This window comes from Moschus berezovskii, chromosome 7 (assembly GCF_049115385.1).
Source record: "Moschus berezovskii isolate FMDL1 chromosome 7, NW_MosBer_1.0, whole genome shotgun sequence".
NCBI classification, from domain to species: domain Eukaryota; kingdom Metazoa; phylum Chordata; class Mammalia; order Artiodactyla; family Moschidae; genus Moschus; species Moschus berezovskii.
Window position 1 is genome coordinate 106,301,154 of NC_142466.1, and position 19,999 is coordinate 106,321,152.

The window sequence follows — 19,999 nt, forward strand, 5'->3', positions numbered from 1 at the left end:
GAGATAACAGTACTGTATCAGCACTGACTTGCTGCTTTTAAAAAGTGTACCGCAGTTATACAGGAGGGTGTCACTGGCTTTAGGAAATACACTTAAGTATCTGGAGGGATAGGAAGAGTCTATAAATGATCCTCAAATGGTTCAGGGGGAAAAAAATGTATATACAGAAGAATAAGATGGTAATATTTGAGGAATCTGGGTGAAGGGTGTATGGGAATTCTCTGTTCTATTCTTAGAACTTTTCTGTAAGTCTGAATCAGGTCAAAATGAAAAGTTAAAAGAAAAAATAAATCTCAGGGACAGTGTGTATGTGTGTGGGGTGTGTGTGTGTGTTTAAAGGAAGACAGACTCCAATTTCACAGAACTCACAGTGTAGCTGGGGAGACAGGTACTAATACAAATAATGGCACTAATTAAGCACAAGATTGCAACTGTGAAAAGTGCTGTAAAAGGAGGGGGACCTGGTGGTGCGATGGGAGTGTTTACAGCAGGCGGCTTTACCCACAGCAGGAAGGCAAGGGGAGGCATCGGCAATCATGGAGCCAAGGTCCAAAGCATGAGTTAACGAGGAGCAGGGGACGAAGGTTCCAGGCTCTCGCTGGTCCCATGAGCAGAGAAAGCATGGGGACCAAAGCATGTACACTGGGGCCTGCAAGAGATGCCAGCGTTAGTTTTGTCTTTTACTCTAGGAGCAAAAGGAACTGATTTTAAAAGACCCTCTGGCGGGTGGCAGAGAACGGGCTGGCACGTGGCAGGCATGTGGAGTCCACCATGGTGGTGGTGCTGAGCCGCCTCCAGGAAGAACACCATGCATGATTTTCCCTCTGCTCCCTGACACCTTTATTTTCTACAACCACCGTGTATGAATTTGGTAACCAGACCAGGGAAAGGGACTGGGAGGGGGGAGGGTGTTGAGGGTAGAGTGGGAGGAAAGTGGGCAAGACATGAGCTCAGGCTGTTGTCATGCCCCTTCCAGGCCCACCAGTGGGTCGGGTCAAGGGGTGGTTGACAAAGCCGGTTGCTGCCTCTCCCACCAAGACCCTGGGGTCTACACTGAGGCTGATTCACCTGAGGAAAGCGGAGTGCAGCGACCAGGTCTTCACATCCCCCTCTCTAAGTCAGACCAGTGCCTTTCATCAACACGGCGTGCAGCGAGCCACTGCCCCTTTCTGGTCCTGGATCCTGCCCCTTGGAACGATCCTCTAACCCTGGGAAATTGGGCCCTGAGCACGGCCCTGGGAGCCGGCCATCACTCACCACAGCCTCTCTCAGCATCAAACGCTAAACAGGACGCTTGTCTGTGAGTCAGGGGCCCGACCACAAAGGGAGGAGACCCTTTTCTGTGCCAAGTTCTGCCCGAGTGGGTTTTCAGTTCATTGGCTCCTTTAAAATGGTCGATTTAACAGCAACAGGTTCTATCATTACCCTTGTTTTACAGTCAAGATGTGTCTAGGGACAGACTCGAGTTCCAATCCTGGCTGTGCTTGTAGAGCAGTGTACCCTTCCAGGAGCCACTTCACTGCTCTGAGCCTCAGTTTCTCATCCTATTCTGTAAACTGGCTGCTAAGTATCAGCAACATTCTGGGGCTGGAAGGTACTATTTATTCCCTTTAGAGGCGCCAAGAGGCTGAGGACAGAAAATTCAAACTACACATCGCTTAAATATTTACAAAGAGCTTGTGTATCCTGACAGTAAATCATGGGACCTGAATTTTCCAGGACTATCCCAATTTCAAATCCTCTGTCCTAACTTTCCACATAAACCATTGAAATGTCTCAAAAATTCCACTCTCTCAGTATCCAAACAACACCTCCCAGACCTCCTCTTGCATAAAGACGCAGCACAAACATTCTTTTTCAGACTACAGATCCCAATCTTTGGTTCCGAAAATGTAGTCAGTGGAGCCCTGCTGGCCCCCTGAAGGAAACGGGGTTAGGGAGACAAATCTGGGGCAGTCAGCACTCCATCAGGACTCTCAGACTCGGCTGCTTCCCGGCACATGGATGTGAACTGGAGGCCAGGAGAAGGTGTACCATGATGACAGCATCACCCACAGAGGGACACACAGTAGGGACACGAGCTCTGCCCCCATCTACCAACCCAGTGGCCCGTGCTCAGGAAAGCAGCACAGCCAGAGAGTTGCTACAAAGATTAAAAAGATTAAAAGGACTGATTAATATTTGGAAAGTACTCAGAACAGTGCCTGGCAGCCAGTAAGTGCCATATTAGTGTTCAATAACTAAAAACAGAGGTATCTCTGGCAGAAGGTGCTCATGCCTTAGACACAGCCCAGAGGCATCACTCCTATGCAGGGAAAACAGGGCTTTACCCCTGGACTGAGTGAGGCCAGGCCGCTATAGAAAGACGGGGGGGGGGGGGGCGGTTGGGGGGTTACCTTAACTACGGAAGGTGGGTCCTGCATTAGCCAAGATCAGAAGGCTGGATCTGGGAAGAGTCACCACTCCTGAAATACAAGAGATTTCTTCATGCCTCTAAGTTGTCCCATCTGCTGTTCTGTCTGCCCACTGAATACCATCTTTTTCTACCTCCAAGGCTGAATTCGAATGCAAACTACTCCTGATGAGTGGTCCCTGATGCCCGTCAGGACAAAGGGCTGTCTCCACTGGGATCTCTTGCATCTGGTTTTATCCTCTTTTAAAGCAGTAATCAGACAGATTACTGTCTGAGACAGCACACACATGCCCACATGCGCGTACACACACACAGAAATGTCACGTCACTGCCTTCCTAACTCCCCCATGAATCCTTCCAAGACAGGTTCACCTTCCATCTCTGTGACACAAAGAAGTGGCTCAATAAAGGTCTGAATTTGGTGTCATGTCTGTGCTCACAGCTGGTCTTCCTCTGGAGGCGGAAGTCCCTTACATGTGTATGCATCAGAGCTACAGAGATGCAGGATCTCTGGGTCTTGGAACGCACGATCTGATCAGATTTCAGACAGGGACCTACCTAGCACTCCCTTTTAATTCTCCCTCAGGCAGATGAAAGGACACACCTGTGAGAGCAGGGTCTGCAGTGGCCAGGACCCAGACTTGGGCAGAGTGGACACACTGACCTGGTCTTGTCTCAGAGTCGGTAAGAAGAGCTCAGGCTTGGAAAGCTACGGCTAGCTGTGCTGCTCCACCCACCCAGCCTGTCAACGCCAGGGGATTGCCCTCAGCATTCCAGCCCCTGCTGAGAAACGAAGACGGTGGCCCTGCTTTCCAGGCCCATTGTCTGAAGGAAGGTGAGCATGGGAATTAGGGTTAATAGGCACTTCTCTAAGGAGAGGGAAGGACCACAAATCGCAGGATCCCCCTCCACCAACAGGCCACAAACCCTGAGGACTGCAGGGGAGGTGAGGTGCCATGTCTTCCTGTTTGCTACCATTCCCTAAGCCCCTCTGGTAGGTTATATCCATCCTAGAAAACGGAATCCCTCGTGTGCCTGGACCTGAGAGTCAGACAGTCCCAGTTCATCCCTCTAGCTCCTGGCACCTTTGCTAGCTGAGTTACCTTATCTGTAAGAGGGGAGAGGGATCACAATGAAATTAAACACTGCACGTGGGACCTTCTAGTTCACACTCAACAATCGAGGAGTTGGTCCCAATCCTCTGAGACCAATGACCAGCCTGGAACCCCAACTTCTTTCAGGGATAAGATTGTCTCTGACTAGGTTCTTGACACTCGAATGTGAATGTTAAAAAGCTATAAGAATACCTTCTCTATAATAAAATGTGGAAAGGAGGGCTCAGAGAATGGATGGTGAAGCAGTGTGGGATCCTGAATTTGACTCTGTGCTAATTTAGGTTCTTTCCTCTGCCCCAAGCTGTCCCTGATCTTGGCCTCCCATGTGTCTGGCCTGGTCAGGACCTGCTCTCTCCTTGAGGAGTTCCCCCGGCATTCCGGGTTTACTGGAGTCTGGCCCACCCTGCATCCCCACCCAGCACTCCACCTGCCATGCAGAAGCAGCTCAATAAATGCTGAATAGAATGTCTAGGACCCTCTAGCCACTCTGAGATGCCTTCAGGAACCTGACCTTTTACATTCCAGCTAATGTCTAATTTGCATAGAGGAGTTGTTTTTAGGAGACGGCAAATCACCAGAGACAAGGCAGGATCAATACAGGGTATTAGGCACGTTGTATTCTACTCTAATTCTCTGCAAATTGGTATTCCATTAACTGTACATAGAATTTACGGGAGCTCACTATGAACTAGAATATTTAACTAGAATGACCTACTCTCTGTCAGATAATAGCTTACTGTTGTTAATTTTCAACTAGCCAGAAAGGTTTCCAGCTTACAATCTACTTTCCATCTTGATTTAATCAGGAAAGCCATCTATTTGAGAATACAATAAAGGGCAGCCTGATGCAGAAGAAAAAAGACCTGCCTGGGGAACCAGATGATATGAGTTGTATCCTGGCTACACCACATACTGTGTAACTGGCTGCTCAAAGCCTCAATTTCCTCATCTGTAAAATGGGAATAACACCAGCCTTACCGGTGGGAGCTGTAAAAATTTAATGAGCTGATGCATGTGGATGCACTCTGGTGCAGTTCTACAAGGCTATATAAAGTTGGTTATTACAGTGAAACAGAAGATGAAATTCTCAAACAACTCAGATAGGCTAATGACAAAAAGCAGGGTGGATCTAAATCAGTGGTTCTAAAGGGGAAGAAAGGGAAAATGTGCCCCTCGCCCAGAGGGAAGGAGGTTGCAAAGACAATTGAGGGAGAGGGACTGCTACTGGGATCTACTGGGCAGAGATCAAAGACGCTGCTGAACATTCCACAATGAAGAGAAAAGGCGCCACAACAAAGAATTATTGAACCCCAAATGTTAACAGTGCCAGAGTAAAAAAACCCTAATCTAAATAAGCACTGAAAGTTGTGTTTGGGGGCTTCTTAGAGCAGAAATCTTCCTAACCAGGCTTTACTTTCAAGCATGAGCTGCCTCAACACTTGCAAGATGGATTGCCAGACAGCTCTTTTGTAAGAAAAGCTGAACTGCCAACTCTTGGAGTTTCTAAATGTATAAAACTGCTTTTAAAGAAGACGCTCTCCAGTTACAATTCAGCTAAACTGTTTTTCCAAAGATTTCAGGAGTTCTCCCGGGCACAAGGCAGGGTCTGTCACTCTGCCACTAGGCCCTGAAGATGCCTTCCTAATTCTAATTTCCTGCTGAAATGGGAGCCACGAGGGTCTCTAAACGAATTAAATTCACATCACGCCAACTGCTCGCTTGCTTTGTGCTGGGCACCGTGCCAAACACCTCCACATCATTTATCCCACTTAATCCACCCAACAACCCAGTGAGGTGGGCATTATTACTGGCTGTTTGCAGGGGAGGAAACTGACGATCAGCGAGGTTAGACAACTCGCCCAAGGTCATCAGCTGGCTTAAGGTGGGGGCCTAACCTGAACCGAGGTCTCCAGTTTCCCAGTCACGAGCTCTTTCCACCACCTCGGAAAACCCAGGTGTCAAGTCGTCTCAACTTCCCATGAATTTTTTAAGGCAACTGCAACTTCTCAATAAGTTCAGGTTGCTGAAAATGGGAATTTCCGGGGCACTGGGCGCTCTCACATACAGTCCCCCACTGCAGCTGTCTCACCGCAGGTACCTGATAAATCATTCCCTATCACCCGCGGAATGGGGAGGATTTATCGGGGCTCGAGTTCGTGCCAGGCCCAGGAAATGCCATCTTTGAAAGCCGAGAGGCGGATTCGCCCCGGGAGCCGAGGTCTGGCCGCCGCGCTTGGCTGGCTCCCCGCGCGGGCTGCGCGCCCCCTCGGCGTCGGGGGCGGGGGTCGCGGCGGCGCTGGGGCCTCCCGGGTGGCCAGCAGCTCCGGCTCTACCGGTCGCGTCCGCCCATGCCCGGGTCGGAGCGCACGCCCACGCCTCGCCGCCGCCGCGTCCCGCCCGGGACCCAGCCCCGCCCGGCCCGGCCCGCTCCCGCCCGCCCGCGCCCCGCCAGGTGAGCGCGGCCAGGGCGCCCCCTCCCCGCCCCGACGAGACGCCGGGCCGCCGGGGCCGCCGGGGCCGCCGGGCCGCCCGCGCGCTCGCCGCGCGCCCGGGGACCGCGAGGGCGGTGGGGGCGGGGCGGCGCCCAGCGCGACCCCGGCCTGCGGCGGCCCCGCGCCCCGCCCCGCGCCCGCTGGGGTCGCGCCGAGCCGTACCTGCAGCATCCGGGGGCGCGGGGCGCCCAGGTAGGTCGCGCGTACGGGCGGCGCGGAAGCTCGCTCGCGGCGCGACCTGGCCGCCGTCTGAGCATGCCCAGTGCCGCCCGCAGGCGGCTCCCGCCGGCCCGGCTGGCCGCGACGGGCCCGCGCGCCGGGCTGGGGGCGGGCGCCCGGAACGCCCTGCGGGACGCCCCCGCCCCCACCCGGGGCCGGTGCGCTCGGACTCGGCTCCCAGACTGCCAGCGCTCTCCCGCCGAGGTCCGTGCAGCCCGGCGTCCCCTCGCGCATGCACGCAGGCGTTCGTGCCATAACCATTTATCGGGCACCTACTGTGTGCCCAGCCCTCAGTGATTTTATGCCTAGGAATGTCAAGCAGCCAGCGCGAAACAAATATTTGAAATGAGAAATCTTGCCCAGCGAGGGTCCTGCTGACTCCCGTGCAGTGCCCATCCCAGTCCACTGGAAGCTTCCCAGCTTAAACTTTCTTCCCAAGACTTATGGGCCCTTTACCTGACCTGGCTCCTGCATTCCTTCACCTCCAGAAGCACCTTTCTGTCCATCAAACACTCAGAACTTGTCCAGCCTCAGGACATTTACATATCCCTTTTCGCCTCTGTGTGGGACGTCTTTGCCCACCTTTTCCCTTGACTGGAACCTTCTCATTGTACTTACGTCCTCCTCCGAAAGGCCTTCCCTGATCGCTTTATTAAATTGGTCCCCTGATTGTAGAACCTTCCGTGTCCTCACTCTATTTTCTTCACATTTATCATTATCCATTAGTTCATTCAACAGATAATTTTTGATCACTTGCTTTGATTCTTTACATGTGATGTGAACAGACAAAAATCCTGTTCCCTGCTGGAGTTCGGCAGGCAATAAACATGCAAATAAGCAAACTTATTATAGAAGGTAATAACGTTTTACGAGGGGAAAAAAACAGGGTAAAGAGCAGGGGTGGAGGGAGTGCAATTTCAATGAGGTGGTAAGACCTTTCAGCCACGCAGATAAATTGGGAAGAGCATTTCAGCCAGTGCAGACATTAAGACGCAAGACTGCTTAGGAAATAGCAAGCTGGGGAAAGCAGCAGGAGATGAGGTCGGTCACTGTCTTTTCCCCTGATTTGCTTACTTCTTATTGTGTATTTCCCTGGAGAAGGAAATGGCAACCCACTCTAGTATTCTTGCCTGGAGAATCCCATGGACAGAGGAGCCTGGCGGGGTGCAGTCCATGGGGTCGCTAAGAGTCGGACACGACTGAGCGATTAACGCTATTGTATATTCACCTCTGGAATTTCAGCTCTGGGACTGTAGTCCTGCCTGTCTTCACTACATTGTCCCAGCCCCTACAACAGCACATGGCACACACGAGATGCTCAAAAACGATTTGTTGAATGAATATGTGAACGGAGGGAGTGAAGGCTGGAATCATCTTGTCCCGACCAATGCCCAAGGTCCAGGGGCCTTGTCGGCCTAGGGCCTTTCGCGGCAGCTGGCGGAACCTCGGTACTTCACTTCGGTGCTTATCCCCGAGTCGCAAAGTCCCCGCTAGCGGCCCTGCAGAGGGCGCCTCCGGAGCATCGCGTCCGGGGAATTTTAGCAGAGGTAGGGTGTCCCAGGAACAGGACCCGCCCCGCGCCCCGCCCTGTGCCCCGCCCCGCGCCCCGGTCTACCGCAAAACCTGGAGCTGTGGCACCATTGTGGGACGGCCGGGAGCGCACTGGGCATGCTCGGAGCCGGGCAAAGCGCCCGGGAGGAGGAGCCTCCTGGCGGGGTGGGCGAGGCCTCGTGCAGAGCTCAGCCAGACCTTCAGCCCACTCAGTTCCCGCCCCCAATTAGGGTGGGGTCTGGGGGCACTTTTTTGTTTGTTTTTTTTTTCAAAACTCAGTGGGAGAGCTGGGAATTGAGAAACTGCGAAATATATTCTTTGTCCTTTCCCAGCTGCTGTGTGACCTAGGATAAGCACCTTACCCTCTCTGTGCCTTAAATAATATGAATACCTATCGCTTCTATTTGAACGATGTGTGGGGAATGAATGAAATCAAGAACGCGAGCGTGTTTAGTTAAAGATCTATCTCTGGACTGCCTACCTCAATTTTCAGTCACCCTTATACCAGTTTGTCAAGTATGGAGATGAGGAAACCGAGGTTAACAAACATGAGAATTCTTGGGGTTTTCCCAGTTTGCTTTCCACTAGAAACCAGTCTGAAGCTACTTTTCTTTGTCCACAGTCAGCAGCCGTTAGCTTATACAATGTTCTCAATCTCGAGCTAAAAAATATATGTACATCTAAGGAAAAAGACAGAAATATTTTTTAAACCGTGCATTTAAATTAACCATAGCAAAAACAAAGGAAAGAATATTCCCCCGAACAAGTAAATGTTCACAAATAGAGGAATGATTAATTAGATTTTGGTATATTTGTTGAAATAACTATTTTACACTAAACTAGACTGCGTTGCGACAGGAAGAAACTTACAATACGATAATTTTCTTCCCTTTCTTAAGTGAAGAAAATCTGAATATACAAATATCCTGTATAATGAGAATATGGATAAATGTAAATAGTTTGATTTGTGTTGATAGGAGGGTTGGTTCTTCTTTTTAAGTTCGTTACTGTTACAGTGTTGTGTTTGCAATGATAAACATTAAAAATATCAAATCAAAAATTCTTGAAGTTTTGTGTCTAATAATCACAACAGTAATAACTTACTGTTGTCATGCTCACATGTGGTCAACATTTTACATGTGTTCTGTCTTTACTCTGTACAGTCACTCTGCACGGTGGATGTTTTTAGGTCAGTTTTACAGACAAACAATCTAGCAGCCTTTCACAACTAGGAAGAGACAGGGTCAGGATTTGGTGTTTTTTGGCTGTGTTGGGTCTTTGCTGCAGCATGCAGGATCTTCTGTCCTCCTTGAGGCATGTGAACTCTTAGTTGTGGCATGTGGGCTCTAGTTCCCTGACCAGGGATCGAACCCAGACCCCCTGCACTGGGAATGTGGAGTCTTAGCCACTGGACCACTAATCAAGTCCCCAGGGTCAGAATTTGAATGCAAGTTGGACTAACCTCAAACCTAGGGTTTCAGGTTTTATAATACTGCCTTTCTACTTGGTGGGTATTGCCCATCAGACAGATGGCATGTTTCGTCTGTGTCTTCTTGCTGTATCTTCTATACCCTTTAAATGTGTTATAGGCTGTAGATTACCTTTAAATGTTCTGGTCTCCCTTCACTGTTTTATTCTTGGGCCCAAAATGTTAAAGTCCCTCCTTTAAGCTGTTGCACCTTATGACATGATGTTATTATCAATGATAACAGTTAATCTTATATCATAAACTCCCAAACCTTATGCAAATGGGGCTTTGGGGTGGACACATAATCTTCTTAGTCTGTGTGATTGAACCCAGCCAAATCTAGAGCACATAGTGGCCCAGTGAAGAATAGGGCTATACCAAGTCTCACATAATAAGGGCCCACACAAATTACTGTCCCTAGGCAACCATTCTTAGAGAAGGCAATGGCAACCCACTCCAGTGTTCCTGCCTGGAGAATCCCAGGAACGGGGGAGCCTAGTGGGCTGCCGTCTATGGGATCGCACAGAGTTGGACACAACTGAAGCGACTTAGTAGCAGCAGCAGGCAACCATTTTGGAGACAGAATCACAGCATAAAGAAACCACGTGGTCCATGGACTCCTCAGGACTCTTCTGTGTTGAAAAAGTACAGACCTGATAGTCTGCTGATGTTTGCAGAGAGAAAGCCAGGGCCCTAAAAACAGCCTTCCTACTGCTGATGAGCTAAAAAAAAAAAAAAACAGATAGCTCTCTTTTTAAGTCATGCTGGTAGACTGTACCTGGCCCAGAAATCACTAGACAAACAACAGTAAATACAAAAAGCCAAAGAGAGTCATATCGCTGGTGAGGAAGATGTACCGCAGACGCAAGGTAAGGACCAAATTCATACAAGTTAAGAGGAACCAGATGAACAGCTGGACACAGTTATTAGCAGCATTCCCAGAAGCTGCCATTTGGGCTGAAAATCTGATGCCAAGGACTGCACACAGGCAATTGGCTGAAGGCATTTACAGAAAGGGTTTCTGGGAAGAGACAGGATTGTCATTCATATCAAGATTCAGGAAGCCTGGGCACCACATGGACCATTTTCAGTGATTTACAAGGGAGGACTCCCAGCTGTGATGCTAACTCTCATCAATTATTTGTGCTGTTAATGTAGGCTCAAAAATACATGGGCAAGTGGTGCTGTTGTAATGACATGTGAAAAGGATAGGATGTAAAATTACATGCATAGTGTGTCTTCAACTGTGTGAATAACTAGAGTATCCCATATAAAATCGCCATCTTGTAGGTCAACAATGGTTGAACATCGGTAACTTCTATATTTTGACTTAATACAAACAAATGCACCGAAAGATTAATTGTGGCTGTGTCTGAGTATTGCATTTATAAGCAGAAAAATAAGATACAGAAGGTATCTTTTACAAATTGGGGAAATTTCAAGTCTTGGGCCTCTAATTCCTTTGAATGCGTTTAGAGTTCCCTAAGTGTTACCTTATGGTAAGTGTGTTTCATTTATTATCAGGAAAAATGAAACAAACTTGAAAGCTGGCAAGCCAAAGAAAGTGAGGTGAAGAGAGGGAAAATGCAACTGTATAGAAAAGTAAGAAGTTCCTTTCAGGGAGGCCTGTCTGTGCTTGTCCAGTGGTGGCAGATGGTAACAGGATGACTGCCCTTGGCTCAGGAGGGAGGGGGAAGAAGTGGTCAGTGGTCAAGTCAGGAGCCAGTAGAGATGTGTTAGTCTGACTTGGGACCCCTCACCCCCTCAGCTTGTATTTTTGGAATTCTTGAACCATGTGGATCTCACTTTGAGAAACACAAATGTTTATTTTTATTTTTTAAAACAAAAAAAAAAACTATACTTAACTGCAATTGATTATCATACAAAAAATACACATTTTCTATTTTGAAACAATATTAATCATACCTAATCATTCTTAAGGGGCTTCCCTAGTAGCTCAGACAGTAAAAAACTTGCCTGCAATGTGGGAGACCTGGGTTTGATCCCTGGGTTGGGAAGATCCCCTGGAGAAGAGAATGGCAACCCACTCCAGTATTTTTGCCTGGAGAATTCTATAGACAGAGGAGTCTAGTGGTCTACAGTCCATGGGGTCCCAAAGAGTCAGACACAACTGAATGACTAACAAACACACACACATACACACACAATCATTTTTAAAGTTGCAAGTTAAAGGGGTTGAAATAAATGTGTGAGGGAAGAAAGCTATAGAGAATACTCAGCCTAAAAAAAAAGTAACAAATTTATAACAACTTGTATTAATAATAATAATAAAGAAGCCTAATGAAAAGGGGAAGGAAGCGAAGGGAGGTGAAAGTCACTTAGTCGCGTCCGACTCTTTGCAACCCCATGGACTGTACCCACTAGGCTCCTCTGTCTATAGAATTCTCCAGGCAAAAATACGGGAGTGGGTAGCCTTTCCCTTCTCCAGGGGACTTCCCCAACCCAGGGATCAAACCCAGGTCTCCCACATTGCAGGCGGATTCTTTATTAGCTGAACCACAAGGGAAGCCCAAGAATACTGGAGTGGGTAGCCTATCCCTTCTCTAGCCGATCTTCCCGACCCAGGGATGGACCTGGGGTCTCCTGCATTGCAGGTGGATTCTTTACCAACTGACCTCCAGGGAAATGAAAAGGGGAGAAGAATTAGTACACTTTCAGTGTTAGGATATGCTTTGGGGCTTTCAGGTGACCAGAGCTGGGAGAAACACAAATTTTTAAGTGTAAAATTTCAGCCGTTGCAAAAAGCCTTTCCATTTGCAAATCATCACTGCCAAGAGAGGAGTTTGGTCTGAAAAGCTGATGAACAACTTGAGCATGAATACAAGAGCAGAGATGAGGAAGCTGCTGTTGATTCATTCATTCCTTCTTCAAATATTTATTCAACCCTACTGTGTGTTGGGCACAGCTCTAAGTGCTTGGGAGACATTAGAGAACAAAACAACAATTTCTGTTCTTGTGGGCACGCAGGCTAACGGGGCAAGCCAGAGAGGGAAGAACACGCACTGTAAGTGAGTGAGCATTATTGTGTCTGAAGAAACCAGGGGTAAGGGCGACAGGGAGATAGATGGAGGGGAAGCAAGTGGCAAGTTGTAATTTGAAACAAGACTGAGAAATTTAATGTACTTAAGACAAGACCTGAAGGAGACGAGGGGATTATTCATGCAGATATCTGGGGGAAGAACCTTCTGGGCAGAGGGAATAGTCGGTGGAAAGGCCCAAAAGGGAGCATGTCTAGAGTAAGGAGACCAGGGGGGCCAAGGGGAAAGCTGCAGGAGATGAAGTCAGAGAGGTTCAGGGGCTGGAACCTGATTGTCCTCCCTGTGTCACCCCCAGGAAGCACTCAGCCTTTCAGTCTGAGCCAGGTGGAAGTCAGATGTGCTTGCCAACACGTCAAATGTTAAATGCTGTCCCTTTAATTTGGCCCTTTGAATATGGAAACTGAATTCAGGTAGCAGCCCTCCATTGTAAGGGAATCAGCCATAGGATCCAGATTATGCATCCATTCTTAATAGCATCAGCATTCCATTAGTATAAATGGAAAGATAATATTTACCAGTTATCCCAGAGGATTTTCAGACCTTCACAAACATACAAGTGAACCCTCAGGGATACACAGACCTGGGTTTTAAAAACACTTTTCTGTTTTTAAACTCTTCATACATATCTATAGCACAAGCTATAGATATGCCAGAAGACTAAAAGGACCATAATGGCCCCATGAGCCACCACATAGATTTGCTGCTACTTGTAAAATGGAAATGTTAGTCTAGGGACTTTGAGATCTGACTCTGAAGTGAAGAGAAATGCAGAGAATGAGAGCTGGCGTTCTGAACTGTGGCTGATGGTTTTCAAGCAATGGCATTCCTTGAAAGGAGTGGTGTCATCTAACAAAACCCAGGGAGGATGGGTTTGTCAAGTCTCCCAACCACACCTTGAAGATTCATATGCCCGAGAACAGAAGGAGAGAGATAAAAACACAAGGTAATGCAGAAGAGTCCACACACAGGTCATGGCTTTAGAAAAACAGCAGTGATAAAGGAAACACTTAGGATTTCCGTAAAAGAAGATTCTAGGGGAATGACTCAGGAACAATACTGAAGGCAGCATTTTAAAATTTTGACCAGGAACCACATAGCAAGTTCACCTCGGGAGAAGGATCATTGCGAAAAAGCAGACTCCTGGTCTCAGGTCAGACTTTCTGAATTTCTGATTGTGGGACCCAGGGACCTGCATTTTATAATTCACTATAAGAAGCTTATGTACACTGAAGTTTTATAACTTCTGTCCTATAGCCTCCATTGCATGCACACCAAGAAGTAGTCTGAGTAATAGGTGAAGAGGATGGGAAATTTTACCAAGAGATGATCTTGTATCACTGATGCTTTGATGAATGGGACTGAGGACCAAAGCCTCAGTCTCTTAAAGGAGGTACATATCTATATGGGCAGAAGGGGAAGGAAAGCGAAGATGTGGAGAGAGATCCCTACAGGTTAATAGGGACCTCTAATAGAGAGCTCTCAGGCTCCCTGCTCTTGACCTTGGATCTCTGACTTCCATCCATCTGACCATGCTCTCCTGGGGCCAGGAACATGATTAGAGCTGCTGCTGTGATGTGCTCAGCTGTGTCCGATTCTTGGCAACCCTGTGGACTGTAGCCCGCCAGGCGCCTCTGTCCATGGGATTTTCCAGACAAGAATCCTGGAGTGGGTTGCCATTTCCTCCTCCAGGGGATCTTTCCAACCCAAGGGATCAAACTCACGCCTTCTGCTCTGCAGGCAGAATCTTTACCTCTGAGCCATTGGTGAAGCCCACGTGATTGGAGAGGACGTGGCAATGGTGGTGGTCATGTTTGCTAGGAGGAGTAGACCTTAAAATAAACACAATGAAGTATGTAGAATACACATAAAACTGAACCAAGGAAGGTCAGTGCCTCCGAAGAGGAATTGGACAAGCGGGGCAGGGTAAGGATGGGTGTTTACTTTTTTTCTATAAACATTTGTGTATCTTCTGAATTATCTGCTGTGGGACGTATAACCTATTTCAAAATGAACCAGTTCTTTCTGGACAAAAATAATGATGTGTGCACAATACTTTTTTAAAAACTTGGTTTACACATTTGACTCCCTTTAGGTTTTGTTAATGAAGCACAGAGCCTGGGTTGCTTGACAATCAAGGCTGTAACTATGTCCAGGGTGTGACAGTGTATAACTTGCTCAAAAGAAACAGCCATGGGTCAAGAACTCACATTCCTACTGGATATGCATGTGGCTGGGTGGGGGCGGGGGGCGGGTGCAACAGAAAAGAAGAGCTTTGGATGAGAAACTCTTGGATGTGAAGGAAAAAGTCGTTTCAGTAACTCTTTCAAGATCAAGAGTGATGCTTCCCTGACACAACTGGTTAGCAAAATGGCTAGAGAAAGAAGATGGGGCACTTCAACGACCCAGGCCTCCACTGAGAACTGCATTCACGGGAAGACAGTCATCTGAAACCTGTCCTAACTTGGCTGACCATTTCATCCCCGAGACGCTGGAAACCTGATCTAGGCTCGGGAGAGAACAGTGCTCCCACCCGTCGGTGACATTTCAAGAATGGAGGATGCTGTTCAGCCTGCCCCGTGCTCTGGTGACCTTCTAGCGTTGCATGGATGACACATCACAGGATTTCCTCAGCTGCGCCCTGGCGTCCTGCTGGGCTGTCTTTCTCATTTTTTCCGTGGTACACACAGTCACCGCATCATAGTCCAAACAGACTGTCCAGTGATGCCTCTGTAAACACGAGTCACATGTGAAGTTAAGGAGATCTGTGTTCGTCTCAGAGACAGCAGAGCTCCTTAGGTATATCATCTTCATGTACGAGGTATGGGTTGATGAGAGTCTTATGATTTCCTGCCAAGGTGCCTGAGTAGCGCTCGGGGATTGACTTCCTGTGGCAGCCACCAGAGCCGACAGAGATACTGCTCTTCCCGATCCTAAATGTCCATTCCAGGGTGAAGTTCTCCAGCTTCTGGATGAGAAAACATTCTCTCTCCATTTTATCACCTCTGTGGGCTTCTCTCCGTTTGGTCTTTGATGTCACCACCTTGTCTAGCCTGGATCATCTGAGCTCAAGCCCAAGCAGAAACCTTTTTCTTGTTTCCCCTTGAAGAATGAAGGCCACCCATTTCAATCTCCTGAAATGACTCATTCCCCCACCTTTACCTGTTTTGAAATCCTACTCATCCTCTATGGTCCATCTCACCAGCTACCTCTTCCTGGATGAACCCAACTGGTTATGAGCTCTCTAACTCCTGTACCCCAGGAGTCAGCTCATTTTGACTTACGTTTAGATATAAATGTGCATGTCCCTTTGGAAGGCTCGTGGAAAATCCCCTGAATGGGGACAGAGGCATTCCTGAGTGTCTGTGACTCTAATTTCTGAGCAAGATGCAAAGGGCTATGAGTCCCTTCTAAAAAAGCACTCGCCTTTCTGCAGTGAGCAAGATGAGTTATATTGTATCTAAAGTCTTTTCAGAATTCCTTCCAGGATTTTGCTTGTGATTTTGATAATTGATTCACTAAGAGATAGAAGAGAGTCACAGATAGATGTAGATAGGTAGATGAGGGAACATTGTGATCAGGGGTGTCCCAGGTGAGATAACTAAGCTCCAATTAGATATCAGTATGACTGTCAATTTCTGTGTGGAACAGTTCACAGAGTGAGGACATCATCCTGCCTCTTCATACCTGCGAGTCACCTGGTCATGCTAGCAGAAGGTCTGCGGGTCCAGCCCCACCCCTTTGTTGTCTACCTGGGTTGCTAAGCAGTTAATTCCATGAGCTCCATCTTGAGACATCAGGACCAGGAATAAAAGAGCGGGTAAAACGCAACACGGAAATGACCAGGGAATAGAGGGAGCTAAACCCCACGTAGTGTCTCCTGGTTTCAATTTCACTGTGATCTAGAATCATAAGCAGTCTCTAGTATGGGAAGCTGGCCAATTTTGCCAGCACTCGTGATGGTATTTCATCCTCCCAGTGTAGGGTGGGTGCATCGAGGGCAGCTTTCATCTCTCGGTCTTGTTCAGTCTGTATAACCAGCTTTCTCTGACTACATAGGCAGACTCAAGGGGGCCCCTTTCTGCACTGAGATTCCTCTAGATTCACACTGAACACATTATATATAATTGAGCAAGTCTACCACCCTAGCTGTGAACTCTCACATCATTTCTCCTTATTCCGGGAGCTTAGAGAGAAGCAGGAACCTACCAAGAGTCTGATGTGAGAGAAAACCAGTGGAGATTGGAGTGCCTTATCGATATACTCAGGTCAGCCCAAGTCCCTTGCCTTCCTAAGGCCAGTGTATTATTTTCCATTACATTTTGCTCAGGGGCATAAAAAAATGTGCCTACTGCTAGTACATATTTCACATGCCAGCTCACAGGAGGGAACAATTTCCCAACAGTGTTATCTAGCTTCTTCTCGAGTTCCCTGGGTTGAGGTCAGTCTTTGTAGTTAATATTGGGTTCCTGACCCAAACACAGCCTGTGCCAATTATGAAATCAGTTTTCCACGCTTTGGATAAAGAGGTGACCGTGGGAACATGTCCTGCTCTGTCTCCAGCTTTGGCAGAGTCACTGAAAACCCAGCCCAGCCTGGCTGTCCTATGCCTACATGGAAATGGGGATAGAAAAGGACCGTCCAGAGGGAGGAAATGGACCCATTCTGCAAAGCCAGCCTTGGTGTACGGAGCAAAGGAGAATATCCTTCCCATTCAGGAGGAAAAACATCTCTTTAGCTACTTATTAAAAACTGAAGTAATCTTGAAAGCTGTTCCTTTACAAGGAAAAAAATATGGACCTAATCTATTCAGAGAAAAAATCCAAAATGCAGATAAAGACTGATGAATAGAAATAGGTTATTTTAGCACTGTTGCTAAAAATATGAAATAAAGGACTGAATGATTATATAATAGTTGTGGTCCATTGAATATTATATAACTCAAAATTATTTTACATGAGAAAATGGGAGTGATACAATTTAGGTGAAGGTGTAAAGGTTTATTCACAGCATAACGTCATAAATAAAAACATTTATGCACATAAAAAAGCCTGAAAGTTCACTAAAAAGTAAAGAAATTATCTAGAAATAGATTTAAAAATTTTAATAGAAATAGACTAGGTCGCTATAAGGGCTTCCCACATGGTTCAGTGGTAAGGAATCCCCCTGCAATGCAGGAGATGTGAGTTTGATTCCTGGGTCAGGAAGATCCCATGGAGAAGGAAATGGCAACCCACTCCAGTATTCTTGACTAGAGAATCCCATGGACAGAGAAGCCTGGCATGATTACAGTCATTGGGTCATAAAAGTGTCAGACACGACTTCGCAACTAAACAACAGCAACGGGTTTAGTTGTTCATACCCGCTTCCCAGGTAGCACAGTGGTAAGGAGGGCACTCCAGAGACACGGGTTTGGTCCCTGGGTCGGGAAGATCCCCTGAAGAAAGAGATGGCAACCCATTCCAGTATTCTTGCCTGGGAAATCCCAAGGACAGAGGAGCTTGTTGGGCTGCAGTCCATGGGGTCACAAAGAGTTGGACACAACTGAGCGACTAAACAGCAACAGCATCAGGTGTCTATAAACAACAAATGCTTATTTCTTGCAGTTCTGGAGGCTGGGAAGTCTTAGGTCAAGGTGCTGGCAGACTGGATGTCAGGTAAGGATGTGTTATCAGGTTATAGACAGCCTCACATGGAGGATGGGGTGAGGGAGCTCTCTCGGTCTCTTTTATTAAGGGCATTAATTCCACTCATGAGGCTTTACCCTCATGACCTAATCACTTCCCCAATGCTCACCTTCACATTGGGGGATTAGGTTTCAATATATACATTTTAGGGTGGGGAGGATGCAAACATTCTGTCTAGAGCAATGGTGACTTTAATTTTCTTCTTCATATTTTTTAAAGCTTCTGTAACATACATATAGCACTTTGAAATATGAAGGAAATTTTTTTTTTAATCTACATAACCAATAGGAAACACAAAGTTTTGACTTTGCTCCCAGGTGATTGTATAGGAGGATATTTTTTTATCAGGGTGACTACAGCACTGACCACAGGAGTTTCATGAGTCCTCTATGGTAGGTTTAACTCTGAAACCCAAGATGCCCATCATTTCCTGCTCATCTCCTTTCCCAACACATGAGTTTGAATCCTCATGTGTTGGGAAACCCATGAGCCATGGAAGTGCTTGCTGCTGCTGCTGCTGTTAAGTCCCTCTGTGCGACCCCATAGACGGCAGCCCACCAGGCTCCCCCGTCCCTGGGATTCTCCAGGCAAGAACACTAGAGTGGGTTGCCATTTCCTTCTCCAATGTATGAAAGTGAAAAGTGAAAGTGAAGTCGCTCAGTCGTGTCCGACTCTTAGCAACCCCATGGACTGTAGCCTACCAGGCTCCTCCATCCATGGGATTTTCTAGGCAAGACTACTGGAGTGGGGTGCCATTGCCTTCTCCATGGAAGTGCTTAGATCAGTTGAATTCCTTCATGTAGACGTTTAAACTGGAGAACACGAGGAAAGAAGTGAGAAGGCACACAAAGAGATCCCAGGATCAAGAGACAGTCAGGGGAGTTATGGTCAAATGTCACACTAATGACCTCCAAAGTAGTGACGTCCTGGTGTCCTATAGTCCCCTTCCACACTGAGGCTGAGCCACAGTAACTTAATTTGGCTAATGGGACATCATGAACAGGTCACAGGTAGATGTTTAATAGGCACTTGCCACTAGGGTTGGCCCTCTTGGAACCCTGGACCACCATGCCATTAAGAAACCCAGGATAAAGGTCTCCATCGAGAGACAGCCAGTTAGGCCAGGTTTGTCTCAGTTGAGCCCAGAGAAGACCAGTAGAAGAACCACCCCTCAACACACTGAATCATAAGAAAGTTAAAAAAAGCAAACAAACAAACAAAAAAAATCGTAATTTTCAGCCACTAAATCTTGAGGGTGATTTGTTATCAGCAAGAGGCAGCCAGAGCGGGACCTCCTGCTGCTGAGGCCCCCACCTTGAGTCCTTCCTTTCCCAAAATGCTTCTCTCCCTGGCTCTCATGGGCCCAGCTGGGTGTCTGTTCCGGGATACTTTGAGATTTCCATCTTCCCTATCTGCTCCTGTAGTCATACAGCAACCGTGCATTATAAAGGCAGGAGTTGTCACACCCCAGCATTCAAAGAGCTGAGTCAAATGTATCTTTAAGCGAGGGATGTGGTGGGTCTTGCCTGCCATGACACCTCCATCCTGGAATGCTGTCATCACATAGTCAGAGATCTGTTGTGTTGTTGTTTAGTCGCTAAGTCAAGTGTGACTCTTGCGATCCCATGCTCTGTAGCCGGCCAGGCTTCTCTGGCCACAGGATTTCCCAGGCAAGAAATACTGGAATGTGTTGCCATTCCCTTTCCCAGGGGATCTTCCTGACCCAAGGATCAAACCTTCATCTCCTATGTTGCAGGTGGATTCTCTACCATTGCGCCACCAGGGAAGTCTATAGTAAGAGATAGCCACAAGTAAATGAACATGCAGATCTAGGGAGCATGTTCAAAGTACAAATTGCAGGGCCCCACCTCTGGACATTCTGACCTGGTGGATCTGGGATTCAGGAAAGTGCATGGTTATTAAGCACCTGAATAGTGATGCCAAGGCCGGAGGCCTGTGAAGCACACTTTACCATCAAGCCCTCAAGTTATTCTTGCA

General features: G+C 47.6%; 1 protein-coding gene across 2 annotated transcripts in view; it reads right to left on the reverse strand.

Moving 5' to 3' along the window:
* Nucleotides 1–19,999, reverse strand: part of PTPN3 (protein tyrosine phosphatase non-receptor type 3) — a 158,902-nt gene that overhangs the window by 112,505 nt on the left and 26,398 nt on the right. Inside the window, exon 1 of one of the 2 annotated variants that reach the window (XM_088838262.1) lies at nucleotides 6,183–6,352. The exons of the other annotated variant lie outside the window; for it this stretch is intronic. The gene's annotated coding sequence lies outside the window, so the exon portion shown is untranslated. Of the gene's footprint in view, nucleotides 1–6,182; nucleotides 6,353–19,999 lie in introns of those variants that run through there. 2 annotated transcript variants of the gene reach the window in all.